Source organism: Protopterus annectens, chromosome 2.part0 (assembly GCF_019279795.1).
Source record: "Protopterus annectens isolate FY-2018-M chromosome 2.part0, PAN1.0, whole genome shotgun sequence".
Classification (NCBI taxonomy): domain Eukaryota; kingdom Metazoa; phylum Chordata; order Ceratodontiformes; family Protopteridae; genus Protopterus; species Protopterus annectens.
The window spans coordinates 1,207,775,672-1,207,789,002 of NC_056728.1; positions in this window are offsets into that span (position 1 = coordinate 1,207,775,672).

Genomic DNA, 13,331 nt, shown 5'->3' on the forward strand with positions numbered 1-13,331 from the left:
AACATAGTTTCCTGACAGAACAGATTACCATAAATTGTCTAAGGACCTTTACTGAAGGAATATTACTAAGCACCAATAAAGGTAACATTATTGATGCCCTTCTATTGTAGATCTCACTTATTAAAAATATGAGTGAAATTAGATTGGTTCACTGACTTTTTAACCAACCATCTATTCAGAGTCAAAATAGGCTTGTTCATTTACATGAAGCTCCACTGTAAAAAGGAATTCCTCAGGGTTTGCTTTTTGTTCCATCCAATCTTCTTGATTTTCATTAATAAATCACTTTCTGATTTTATATGCAGACTATGTTGAGATCTTGTTACTCTGACATTCAGTACCAGCTGAAAAATGGCCTCCAGTTAACAAATAAACCAACACCACTAAATAAAAACTATGCACCTTTGGGCTCATCAAAAGCTTACCATATCACCAAAATCACACAGTATCAAAGACCACAACAACAATTAGACTGAAACATTAAAATGTTTTAATTACCTCGGTATAGACCAAACTGGGAACTTCCAAACTTGCAAAGAAAAACAAGGAGTCAAAACAAAAATTCTGGGTCAAGAAAATTTTACAGTTCCTATCCTTACCAGAAGATTAGCAAGAGATGAGGGAGTCCTTTAGGTCAGCTTGAATATGGCCTTCCCCTTTTTGCAACAGTCCCAAGCAAAAACATATCTATTAGCCAGACCATAGAAAACACAGGCTTCTCAGTAGTCCAAGTCCAGAGTTAGCAAAAGGACACCAAAATAATGTAAACTGAATTTATTAAGTGCTTTCATTTCACTCCAATGGAAACTTTATCAGAATACGAAGAACAACTACAAAAAAGCCTAATTTTAAAATCCGTTATACCATATATTATTTAAAAACTACTTAGAAATAGTTAAAAATTCCATTAAAAATACATAAGAAGTACATAAAAAGTGACAATGTTGACATATATCAATCCATGTATATAATTTTTTTTGAAAACATTACATTTCCAAGTGTTTCAACTTTAGCAAACAAATAATTGAACAAGCTTCATTAATGCCTGGAGTTCTTGTAGCATTATATTTCAACTGCCATTTCAATTCACATTTAAGCAAATGCTCAAATGTAACAAAGGATTACAGAATTATATTAGACAGACTATCTCATTTTATTACAAACTTTCCTGTTCATGAATATCACATCCTTGCATTTACAAAAACAAAATGTCTACCCATGAAACAATGGACAGACCTTTTGCTAAGCTCACTTCTATTTTATTCCTATATTGAGAAATCTTCTCTGTCTTTCCATCAAAACTCACAAAAACATGTAATTGGAAATCAGGCACAATCTGAATCCAGTCTAGAACCCCAAAAAACAACCCCATTTGCACAAACCATTACTTTTCCATTCTTGCACATTCTTGCACTGATGTTCTGGGATTGTCTTCTCACCTATCAAAAAACTTGTCTTCTTACTCCAAACATAAATCACAATTTGAGGTGCTTCTTCAGAAAAAAAACAGTACAGAGCTACTTACAAGCAAACCATATCACCTAACTTGTTTGACCTGTTCACATTACCTAACCTCCTTGATCTTACTCTTTCTACAATAACCCTCCCACCCTTCATCCCACCATCCCTGAACTCTTCTTCCTCTCCTCCAAACTTTGTGACACCTGGGCTTTCTTTTATTCTTCATGCAGCACTGTGATCTCTGTTTTTACAAAGTAAACATTGCAAATAGTTTTTGTACATGTGTGAGTTTTTTTTATTATTTCTTCAAGAATGCAATTTACTGTCTGCATGGTTTTTGTTTTCTCTGATTGTATTCTCCTGGGGTGTGGCAGAAACTGATCCATTGTGGTCAGATCACTACCCTAGTAAGCAAATATGCATAAATAAAATTTAAGTTTCGGTCACCCAGAAAATAATGCCTTCCTAAATAAAATGTATTTTTGGAAAAATAAAAACGTAGTTTATCAGTTTGTATTTATTAAGAAATAAAAGATTAACTTGCTGTTAAGAATTAAATAGGAACAGTCACTCCAGAGAGGTTAGTTATTTAGTGTCAATTTTCTAAAGATATTGTTTGAGGTGGTAAATTAGGTGATTACAGCTTCTACAACTCATTTTCATAACTTTATTCTTTAAAAATCTAAGTTAGCCAACTGATTGCTTTCTAATACTTTTTGGAATTGAATGCAAAAAACAAATTTGTATCAATGATAGTGTGCAGTGTGTGTGTGTGTGTGTGTGTGTGTGTGTGTGTGTGTGTGTGTGTGTGTGTGTGTGTGTGTGTGTGTGTGCGTGTGCGCATGCATGTAAAAGATAGTTATATCTTTTATTTGTATTTTAAAATTCAACATTAGAAGATCTTAAAGTCTTTAAATATATGAAAGAAACTACAAGCATGTACATGTATATGTATGGGGCTCAAATGAGCAGAAATGTTTAAGCAATTATATGCCAGTTGTATTTATGACACCCTGCACAATCAGCAGTAAATGTAGAGAAACATAGATTTTGGTAGAATACTAATTGTCAAGTTTAATTTGTATTGAAATACTGAATCAGGAAGATTGTCATTTGCTGTTTTCAGCATTTCAATATATTGGCTTTGTCCATGCAGCATGCAGCGTACTTGATTTGGGTTTGCTTGCCTCAAAAAAAAGGAAGAGTTAAAGGTTTATGTTTTTTTCCATGTTTTCTCTTTTAACAGAGTTTGTGCAATTTCACAGTTTGTGAATATAAAGTTCAGTGTGTGTCTTGAAGTTGGGTGATTCAGGACAGTGCCTCCCACCAAAATGTCTTTGTGTTCTTAATAACCTTATCAATATTGAAGTTTTGAGCTTGAGCTTGTGACATTTCACTGTTTTAAACCATTTATTGCCATATAATTACATGTCTCCCATTCACACCTTTCTGTGAAATCAACAAACCCTAGTTATCAACAATATATATATATATATATATATATATATATATATATATATATATATATGTATACATACATATATATATATATATATATATATATATATATATATATATATATATATATATATATATATATATATATATATATATATATATATATATATATATATATATATATATATAGGTCCAATTTCCAATCTTGAAATACTGAAATATCAAATTTCAGTATTTCGAGACCAGAATGTCGAAAGTGCAGTTGTTCGAAACTGCACTTTAATGAGTCTTCGTCTCCTGAATCCATGGTAGGTGAGTGCAGTGTGCAGTTTTTTTGTTTGTTGTCTCTTTAAGAGGCACTATGTTCTGGGATTTCCATATGTCGGCCGATGTCTGGTTACATATAGTGATTAAGGTAGGTGTTTATTTTTTTAGGGTTTTGTGTACAAATACGTTATGTCTTATTTTATTGGGGAGTTTTAATTGTAGTTTGGGGTAGGTTGATGAGAAAGCATGTATGTTAGTGTTGAAAGTGCTGCTTTTAGTACATGTGTAGCGTGTGTGTGTGTGTGTGTGTGTGTGTGTGTGTGTGTGTGTGTGTGTGTGTGTGTGTGTGTATGTGTGTGTGTCTTATTAGTAAGTGTAATATGACAGTGTGCAGTCTGAGTTTATGGCACGTACAGGTATGTTTTTTTTTTTAATTTAGTGTGACCTTGGAGTTGGTATATATAAGTAACAAGGATGTGGGGGGCTGTGGTGTGCAGGAGGGCTTGCCTCCCTACAAAAACATATGGTAGTGTTACGGGTATTTAGTTTACTAGTTTGTTTGTTTTATGTCGGGGATGGGTTGGTTGTTCACTTGTATTCTGCATGTTCCGAGATTTTGCTATTCCGGTCTCGAAATGCTGAAGTTCAACATTTCAGTATTTTGAGATTCGGAAGTGGACCCATATATTTCCATTTGTATATATATCTGTATCTATCTATCTATCTATCTATCTATCTATCTATCTATCTATCTATCTATCTATCTATGTATCTAGCTGTATCTATATCTAGCTATATATATATATATATACATATATATATTTTTTTCACTTGCATATATATCTTCACTTGCTTGAATATGACTGAAATGGCAGCAGACTTCTCAACCAATCATGGACAGATAGCAACAGACTCAAGGACAGCTGTAGACAGAATCAGACACAATGAGGGACAGTTTTAAAATATTAACACGAAAAGGTACAGGTAACCTTAAGTCCTATAGCCAGAAATTCAGTCCAAAAAAGCTTTCTTAATGCAGGTTTATTGAGTAAAATAAAAACAGCGTTTTCACCATTCACCATCACCATTAAGTTGATCATAGACTACTTTACACCGATAGAACAACAGTTGCTAGAGAAAATTGAATTATCTAATTGTGAAATACGTGATCGTTTCAATACTGAACTTTGCCTGAATAAATTAGAACACCTATATGGACAAATACAATCCTATGGAGATAGACTCCAGCTGACTAAGCATTGTAAAATCCTTAGAGACCATAAGGATTTTCTATTGGGTAACGTCTTTGTTTGGCCTAGACGCCCTAATTCAAGTGACGGAGACGACCGATTACATCATCTTTCTGAGTCCCCAGAGCGTACACTCACCAATATGGAACAAAGTACGCCACTACAACAAACCACCGAGAATGAGGCACTTAGCAGCAGCTCCGAAGGAGCCTTTGTCACTCCCCCCAATGAGATACCGGTTTTGGCAACTAACCTACAGGCACAGACCCCACTTCCTAACCAAGAGGCTAATATGATACAAATAGCCTACCAACTTAAAGGAGCTAAACCCAAAGCCTTGCAAGATGACAAAGAAGCTACTTGCCCCTTTTTTTCCCTTGCCTATGAAGACAACAAACCAACAGAGGGGCCGTTACAACAGTTGGGACAGGAAGAAGAGGAAGTATTCAGAGGACAGCCCGCAACAGCGACGACGCAAGAAACAGTAATGAACTTATGCTTTAATTTGTCTCATGTAGAATTACCTGACTCTGTGTTTAGTTTACTAAATAGAGGGCTTAATTTTGTATCCTCACAAGGAAGTAACCTAAATGAGCTTTTGGTAGACATTAGAATGTTTGGTAGGAATTTAGCCTTGAAGTTATACTTTGGAGACAAAAATGGTATTTCTTCTAGCAATGTAGATATGTTTGAACAATGTAAAAAGAAAAGTGTTTTTTCTCCACCTCTGCCTATGCATGTTGAATGTTTTGTCAGATTATGTGAGGATGATCTTTATGATTATTTCTACAACAATTATAACAAGAGATGTAAATATTTCAACATGACCAAGGAAGAGAAAGGGTCTTTAGATTTTTTATCTAGATCAAGAGCTCTAACTGTCAGACCAGCTGACAAAGGGGAAGGGGTTGTACTCTTCGACACAGCAGATTATGTCTCTAGAATGTATACTATGCTTAATGATATTCAAACTTATGCACCTATTACTATCAATCAGATCAATGTAATATATCGAGTCATAGAAGAAACCATTTCTGATATGCTCATGTGTAGACAGATCACAGAAGAGCTCTATGCATTCTTCCATAAAGACTTTGTACGGATTCCCTCGATTAAAGGGCTTCCGAAGATACACAAAAGCTTAACTTCACCACCAATGAGACCTATCGTCTCTGGAGAAGGGTGAGCGACAGATAACATCTCCATCTTTCTAGAAAAAATACTACGTCCTTTAGTAGATAAAATACCACACATTTTGAAAGATACCTATCACCTGCTTGCATCTCTTGAACAATTAGAAGTTAGCCTGGAGAGTGACACTCATAAGTTGATCACCCTAGACGTGAAGAATTTATTCACGTCTATCCCCAATGAAGAGGGAATACAATCGATAAGGGAGCTTATGGTGCATGAAACTAACTTTAGTAATGACAGACAGATCTTGGTCACCCAGCTACTTGTCTTGGTTTTATCATACAATGTGTTTTCTTTTGATACTCAGCTATACCAACAGAAGTGGGGGGTAGCTATGGGCACTTCGTGTGCCAACACGTATGCAAACCTTGTTGTTTATAACTGGGAGAAAGAACATCTATTTTCACATGAGAAGTATAAACAGGTTATCGTCTACAAAAGGTTTGTAGACGATATACTAATCGTATGGGAAGGATATAGTGTTGAGTTTGATAGCTTTTTGAACTATTTAGAAACCACCAGCAACTTCCTAAGCTTTACCAAGGAAGTTTCATGTACCAGCATCAACTTTTTAGATGTAAATCTGAGCATTCAAACAGGAGGATTAACCTCCACATTGTACAGGAAGCCCTGCTGGAAAAATACACTCTTGAGTTTCGACAGCATGCACCCCAGGCATGTCTTTCCTGGCATAGTCAGGAGTCAATTTACAAGAGTAGGCAGGATGTGCAAGGATGAGGTCACCAGAGCAGAACAAATAGATCTCATGGAAGAGTTGTTTCAACAGAGGGGATATGACAGTAAAATGGTTAAAGGCATCAGAACAGATGTGTTTAAATCTCCAGATGAGGCTCAGTCCTCAGTTAGACAGAGACTCTACACTTACTACTCAGGATGTCCATCTAAGGACAAAGTGAGGCTTGCGATCACATACACTAACGATTTTGTAGCTATCAAGAATATTATACGAGACAATTGGAAAATCTTAACAGTAGATCAGAGTACCTTAAGTTTAGTAGGTGACAAACCCAGTTTCGCCTATCGCAATCATAAAAATCTGAAGAGATTGCTTTGCGATAGTTTCAGGTCAGGAAAAGAGTTAGTTTTAGACAGAGTCAACAAACGAGGTACCTACCCATGTATGCACTGTACCACCTGTAAATACATAAGTAAAGAACAGGATTTTATTCATCCCACTTTGAACCTCTCTTTTAAACTGAGGTTCTATGCTAATTGCGAAACACAGAATTTGATTTATCTAGCAACTTGTGAACATTGTACAGCGTTTTATGTAGGTTTAACGAAGAGACCTTTTAAGAAGAGACTTTATAACCATGTTTATGATATTCAACAGAAAAATGAGCAGAATGCTTTAGCCAAGCATATTATGGCCTTTCAAGACCATACATTCTGCTTTAGTTCTCCAGATAGTCAAGAAGAGTATAAGAGGAGGAGACTATGTGAATGCTCTGGAGAAAGTTGAATTAGAATGGATTTTTAAACTGAGAGCACACATGCCTCCAGGTCTAAATGCATATGTTTCACTTAAACCTGTACTAAAAAGTAGAAAGTAGTGGAATTCAGGGGTAATCGAGCAACCCATATTTAATATTTAACAATTATCCTTATGTACATCCATAGAATCATCTAGTTAAGGCTATTATAGATGTAGGTTTTCGAGTTGCTATATAGTTATGTAATTTTATTCTTTGTTTGTTTGTTTAGTTCTTGTTTGTTTGTTTGTTGTTAGTTTGTCTGCCTATTAATAGGCTTCATGTGTGCTTTTAGAAGCTTTTATAATATGATCAAGTATACAGGATATAGAATATAAATGACTGTATTTTATGATAGTTTATACAGTAAACGTTTAGTATTTAAATAAGGATTAGTTGGTTATCTAAGCCTATTAGGAAAGGGTTAGATAGGAATATAAATGTCTATTAACGCTATAATAATATACAAGGTATATTTTGTGTGTGTATATATACTGACATATGATTTTAAATTTATTATTATCATTTTGTTTATCTGATAATTTATGTTTTGCTGCTATTCTAGTGCAACTGATCTATAGAATGGAGTTCTAATTGTCTATTCTAAATTTTTTTATATGAAGTGCATAGCAGTTAGAGAAAAGTTTATGAATGTTTATGGAGGTTTATTGCTGTTTTTAGGATTAGTAAGACATAAAGGAGTTTATACATCTGATTGATTGCTTGTTCAGGTACATGTAACTATATATAGATATGAATATATTACAGAAATTTTAACTTAACCATATTAATTTGGAGTTAAGGAGTATGTACCTTTAAAGCTAGGAGATCGAATTGTATGTTAATAGAATAATTGGATAACCATTTAGATAATTGATTGCTTTGTAGTAGTATTTTAAATGGATGATTTTTATTTTAATTTTGATCTGAAGAAGCGTACGCCTAAAGTACGCGAAAGCGCTTATCCTGTTCATTTCTTAATAAAATCGGAAAGTTGGATATATGCCACGTTTTTGACTGAATTTTGTTCCATCGTGGAGGGTCCTACAGTGTCTTTTACGTTGAATTTTGATGAAGTATAATCTATTGTCTGGGCTAGGGTTTGCTACCAGTTAGCCACACTTTGTCCCTCAAATTTAGAAGATATTTAAGCTCTTTTGTAACCCACTCATTTCTGGTTGTTATGTTTGAGTAGTCATTTTACTGGGGAAAGTAATGTGTCCTGAAGTTGGAAATTGCATTGGTAAGCATTTCACCAGTAAAAGTTGGGGTTCTGAAGAAGAGATAACATGTAGGTCTAGCAATTTTAGTTGAAGAGTTAAGTTTGAATGAAATTTGTTTGGATGGGTGTTTTTCAGATGAGTTATCAATTTTAAATATGATGAGGCAATGATCACGGAAACTGGGGAATGATGGGTGTAGAGATGAAGCTATAGGGGTTGTTGAGGATTAGAAAATCAAGAAGAAAGTTGTTGTTGACTTCAATGATTGGCTTAAGTTTTGTTGGCATTTGAAGGGGTCCAATATTTGGCAGCCTGGGTTTATTCCAAGCATGTTCAGTAGTTGCATTAGGCCATAGTCAGCATTAAATTCAGATACATCATTACACTGGGGTACAAGGTAGTTAAGATTAAAATCTCCTGTGATGATTATGTTGATGTGCTTTGGAGAGGCTATCAGAATGTTATGAATGAGAGATTGAAATTTTTAAGAAAAGACTGGTTGGGGAGGGATGCAATGTATATGATGAGAGATTTTCTCCAAGAGGTGGGATAGTATGAATCTAACCATTTGGGACTGCCTCTGTACTGGCACTTGCTTGAGCAGTAAATTTAGGGTTTAAATATGGTTTTATATAGGATTTATGTACTCTCTTCTGTTGTCTTGCCAGACCTGAAGTCAAAGGCATAATTAAAACCAAGGAGTGTATCAGGAAAATCTGGAGAATTGTCTTATCTAGGATTTAGTTATAGCATTGATGTTTGGAGAGTGAAAGGAGAGGTATGCATGTGTTTGATTTGATTTTTTGATGTTTTTGGCATTTGGTAAGGTACAGTTAATAAACCGATAATTAGACTTATGGAAAGTTAGCAAGTTGGTCCAGGGTTGGCATCAATATCCCCAGTAATTAGAAGACTAAAAATGATTGCTGTAAACATGGAGGGAAATATGAGGATATCTGTAAAGTAGTGCGATGGTTTAATGGATCTGAGAATTATGAGGTCCTGTGAATCAAAGCAGGAAGTATGGTGTAGAGAAATAGAGACAGAGAGAAAAAAGTGTTTAACAGTTTTGTGCCTACATCACCACTTCTGTAGTTGTCTGTTGTACATCTGAAGAGTAACTCAAGTAATATCAAGTTTCTCTCTCTTACCTGCAGTGCTTGTGTGCTCCAAACTTTAAATCTAAACATCCCTGTCAAGTGCGCAGTTCAGGAAGTGTAACACTGATCTTTAAGTTCCATGACCATGTATCTTTAACTGCCCAAAAATGAGAACAGCTGTACTAAAATAATAAGAGTCAAATCCAAGTTTCTGTTGCCATTTTATGGAAGCATTTGTTGCTCCCCAAGTAGCAATAGAAATCAGTGTCAGTGACTTAAGGTGTACCTCCCTGGACAATATGAAGAGAGAAATGATGGAGATCTCAGACTATGTGTCTGAGGCAGGTCTGAGCCTAGCATTGTGCAGTATTCTATCTTCTTCAATTATGATGCCACAATATAAGCAAAAATAATTGACTTCAATAATTGGCTTAGTTTTGGGTGGCATTCAAAGAGGTCCAATATTTATCAACCTGGGAGGATATGATTGATAAACCACACTGCTTCACCAGGGATGGCCTACATCTGTCTCCTCTAGGTTGTGATTTTTGGCAAAGACATTACAGACCCCCATAGTGCCTTTTTAGGCAATGTCAACAAGATAAGCCAACCAACGTAATGAAACAAGCAAATAATCCCTTCTGACCCTTGAGGATGCTCACATCTGTGTAGTGAGTGAGACATTGTTTAAAATGCTGGAGAGCACTCCAGCTGTGCAGGACTATAATGCCTTGTACACATTTAGATCTGCTACTGCACAGCAAGAGATGTCTCAGTTTTCATCCAGAAGAAACTCACATCAAGACTGATAAAGCATGATACAAATAACCATCAGAAAGGTCCAGTACTACATATTAGCTAGCTATAGAATTCCCTCTATGACTCAAGAAAGTCACAATATCTATTTACAAGAACTATAATCACTTAGCATTAAATCCAATCCCCTTTTCCTAAGTGATCTAAACTATCCATCTAAAGAATAGTAAATCTACACCACCACTCATACACAAGCACAAGGATTCCTAGACTTTCTCAATACAAATACTCTAGGACAATTAGTCAGAGTATCCACTAGGGGGGAACAACATCTTGGATCTTGTCCTTACTAATATAGGGGCATCTTGCAACATCATGTGTACATTTGAATCATTTGTTAGGTCTGATCATAGTGTTGTCTACTTCAAAATAAAATTGAAACCAAAATCCTTTCCACCCAAAGTACCTTTAGAAATTTCTGTAAGACAAACTACCCACCCGTAAGACATGAACACAGGTAATCTCCCAGCTGTGTACCAACCCATGATTGATTTGTCTATTAAATCTAGCTGATGTCTTGTAGAAGGTCATTAAGGACATGCATGAGAAAGACTGTTACTCTGCATAACTTGATCTGGCCAAGGCATGTGACACAACTCTACACTCCAATATTACACAGAAACTGTCACAAGTGGGCAGACATACAGATCACACACAGGGCACATAATGTCAAAGTGTGTGAAGTCACCTCTAAGTAGAGTTCTGTGTTCAGGTCTGTAACCTCAGGGTTCTGTACTAGGCCTTTTTTTGTTCAGTATTTAAGTCTCAGAAGACAAACATAGGCGTCATTTGTCTAACCGGCTTTGTGGATAATCACTGAATCCAAAAATGCTATTAATATTCTGCAGAAAATATTAATACAAAAAAAAAAGATTGTTGCCAGAGCCATGGAGATACACTATATGAACAAAAAGCTTGATTATTTCCTTTTGAAATTGAATGCACAAGCTAATTACAATACAGACAGCACACCCCATTAGCAGAACACATTTTATGTGACCTGGGAACTCAGGTAAATAGTAAGTGGAACTTCCATCAGCATGTGACAATAGTGGTGACAAATCCCTTGTATGTAGCACATATCCTGAGTTGGGCAGTTCATGCACATCAAAAGACATTATGATCCCATTGGTCTTGCCCTCGTCAAACCAATAATTGAGTACAATTCACCATTTGTATGTACCTCATCATTCATCTTCCAGGAATGATTTACTCAAGTGTGTCACATTTACCACAGTGTGCTTCCACAGATTTTTTTTGTTCATACATAAGTATTCTTTGTGATGCATAACCATTAGGAATTGGCAGTGCAGACTTCCCTTTAAGGTATTATACAAGATGCATGTATGATATGTCTTGCTGTGTTGCACCCAGTAAATACACAGCTCATTGACAACATTGATGACATGGGTTACATTCATGTAAGTGTGGATTGTGGCATATATGTGTCATGCAAACCTCTCAACTAGCCAGTATTACTCCCAATTTAAAATACAGGTATAACAGTGTCCTTCTTAATACCTCCCAAAAGTGGTATTTTTGAGGAACGTGTGTTTAATTTCCCTTATAGATTATTGAAAAATCATTACAGTGGTACATATTTGTGGATGCAGAACATGTTAATAGCTCACTTTCACATATTTTGTCAGTGACATGGAATAAGGGTGGTATTATTCTGATCTTTTACCATGATTATACATGCTTCTGTCCATACCTCTCAACCTGGAATCATCAAAAATCTGGACAAAGGCCCATGATGAATAGGTACAACTGGCCAAAAATCTGTCCACTGATTAACATAACATTTGCATACATAATTATGTAACCCCACTCATTCCAATGTAAGTATGGAATACCAACTTTTAAACACAAATTAAAGAACAGACAAAATATTAAACACAAAATAAAGAGAAGAACAATAGTTTTTTATTCATATTAATATTTGAACTTGTATTAAACGTTGAACTTGCACAAAACTAAAATACAATTTTCTTTTATAAAAATAAAATTAACTACTTCTGGACTATTGGCAATGGTATAACCTGCAGGACTTGTTTCTACAGTATTCACCTGCATATAATGCTTATGGCAAAGAATTTTGTCAGAATTTTGCAACTTGTGGAAATCACAAATTTTCTGTTATCAGCTACATCCTCTTCAAATACTCAATGTCAAAAAGATGCAAGAAGTTAAACAGCATCTCATTGTTACCCTTAAATCACTGCTTGTTTGATTCAGTAATTTAAAATATTACCACCCCAAGTCTGTCGATTTACATCTGGTTTAAGACATTACTTTTCATTGTAGTCCCTTTCAGCAAATATCTATCCTGACTCCTGAAAAGTTTTTATATTCTTTTAGCTCTCTAGTTAACCCAGAGGTCTTATATACTTAGCAGAAAAATACATAACGATGCGGTCTAATCCCATGAAAATGTAAGCTAGCTTAATTATTCATTCCTAATTCTAAATATCCTAGAACCAACCTTGTCCTTTATATCCTTATAAACCACACTAACTAAAACAGACAGTTATTGTTTTTACTTATCAAAATTAAGCACCGACTAGATACTTTCACATATTTGTTTGCTTCCCCATATCTACTATACTGCCATTCCATAGCAAAAATCTATCAGCCATAAATATTGTCTAAATAGTATGCTGGATTTATAAGAACTATTTAAAAGAAACATATATTCCCAATATTAACCACAACTTTGTTCTAATCCGGGTTAGTTACTACAGCAACAAGTCACAAAGGTTATAATACCTGCCTCTCTGTCACTGTGACTATAAGGCTTTTCATAAGACTATGATTGTCAGTATTTTCTGCTAAGTTTGCACACTCTGCTTTTTCCATATTCAACTGCTGCTGCTTCAGTCATCATGTTTCCTTTAAAAGATGCATTTGCTCAATAGGACAACGCAAAATAAAAAATAAATAAGTAAAAGATATGCAGAAATGGTGCTTGGCATACACAATGAAGAGAAAGACAGAAAGATGGGAGATACATGGCATGAATGCAGCTCTTCAGGGGTAAGTAGAGAGAGGGAGAGGAGGGCATAGTGG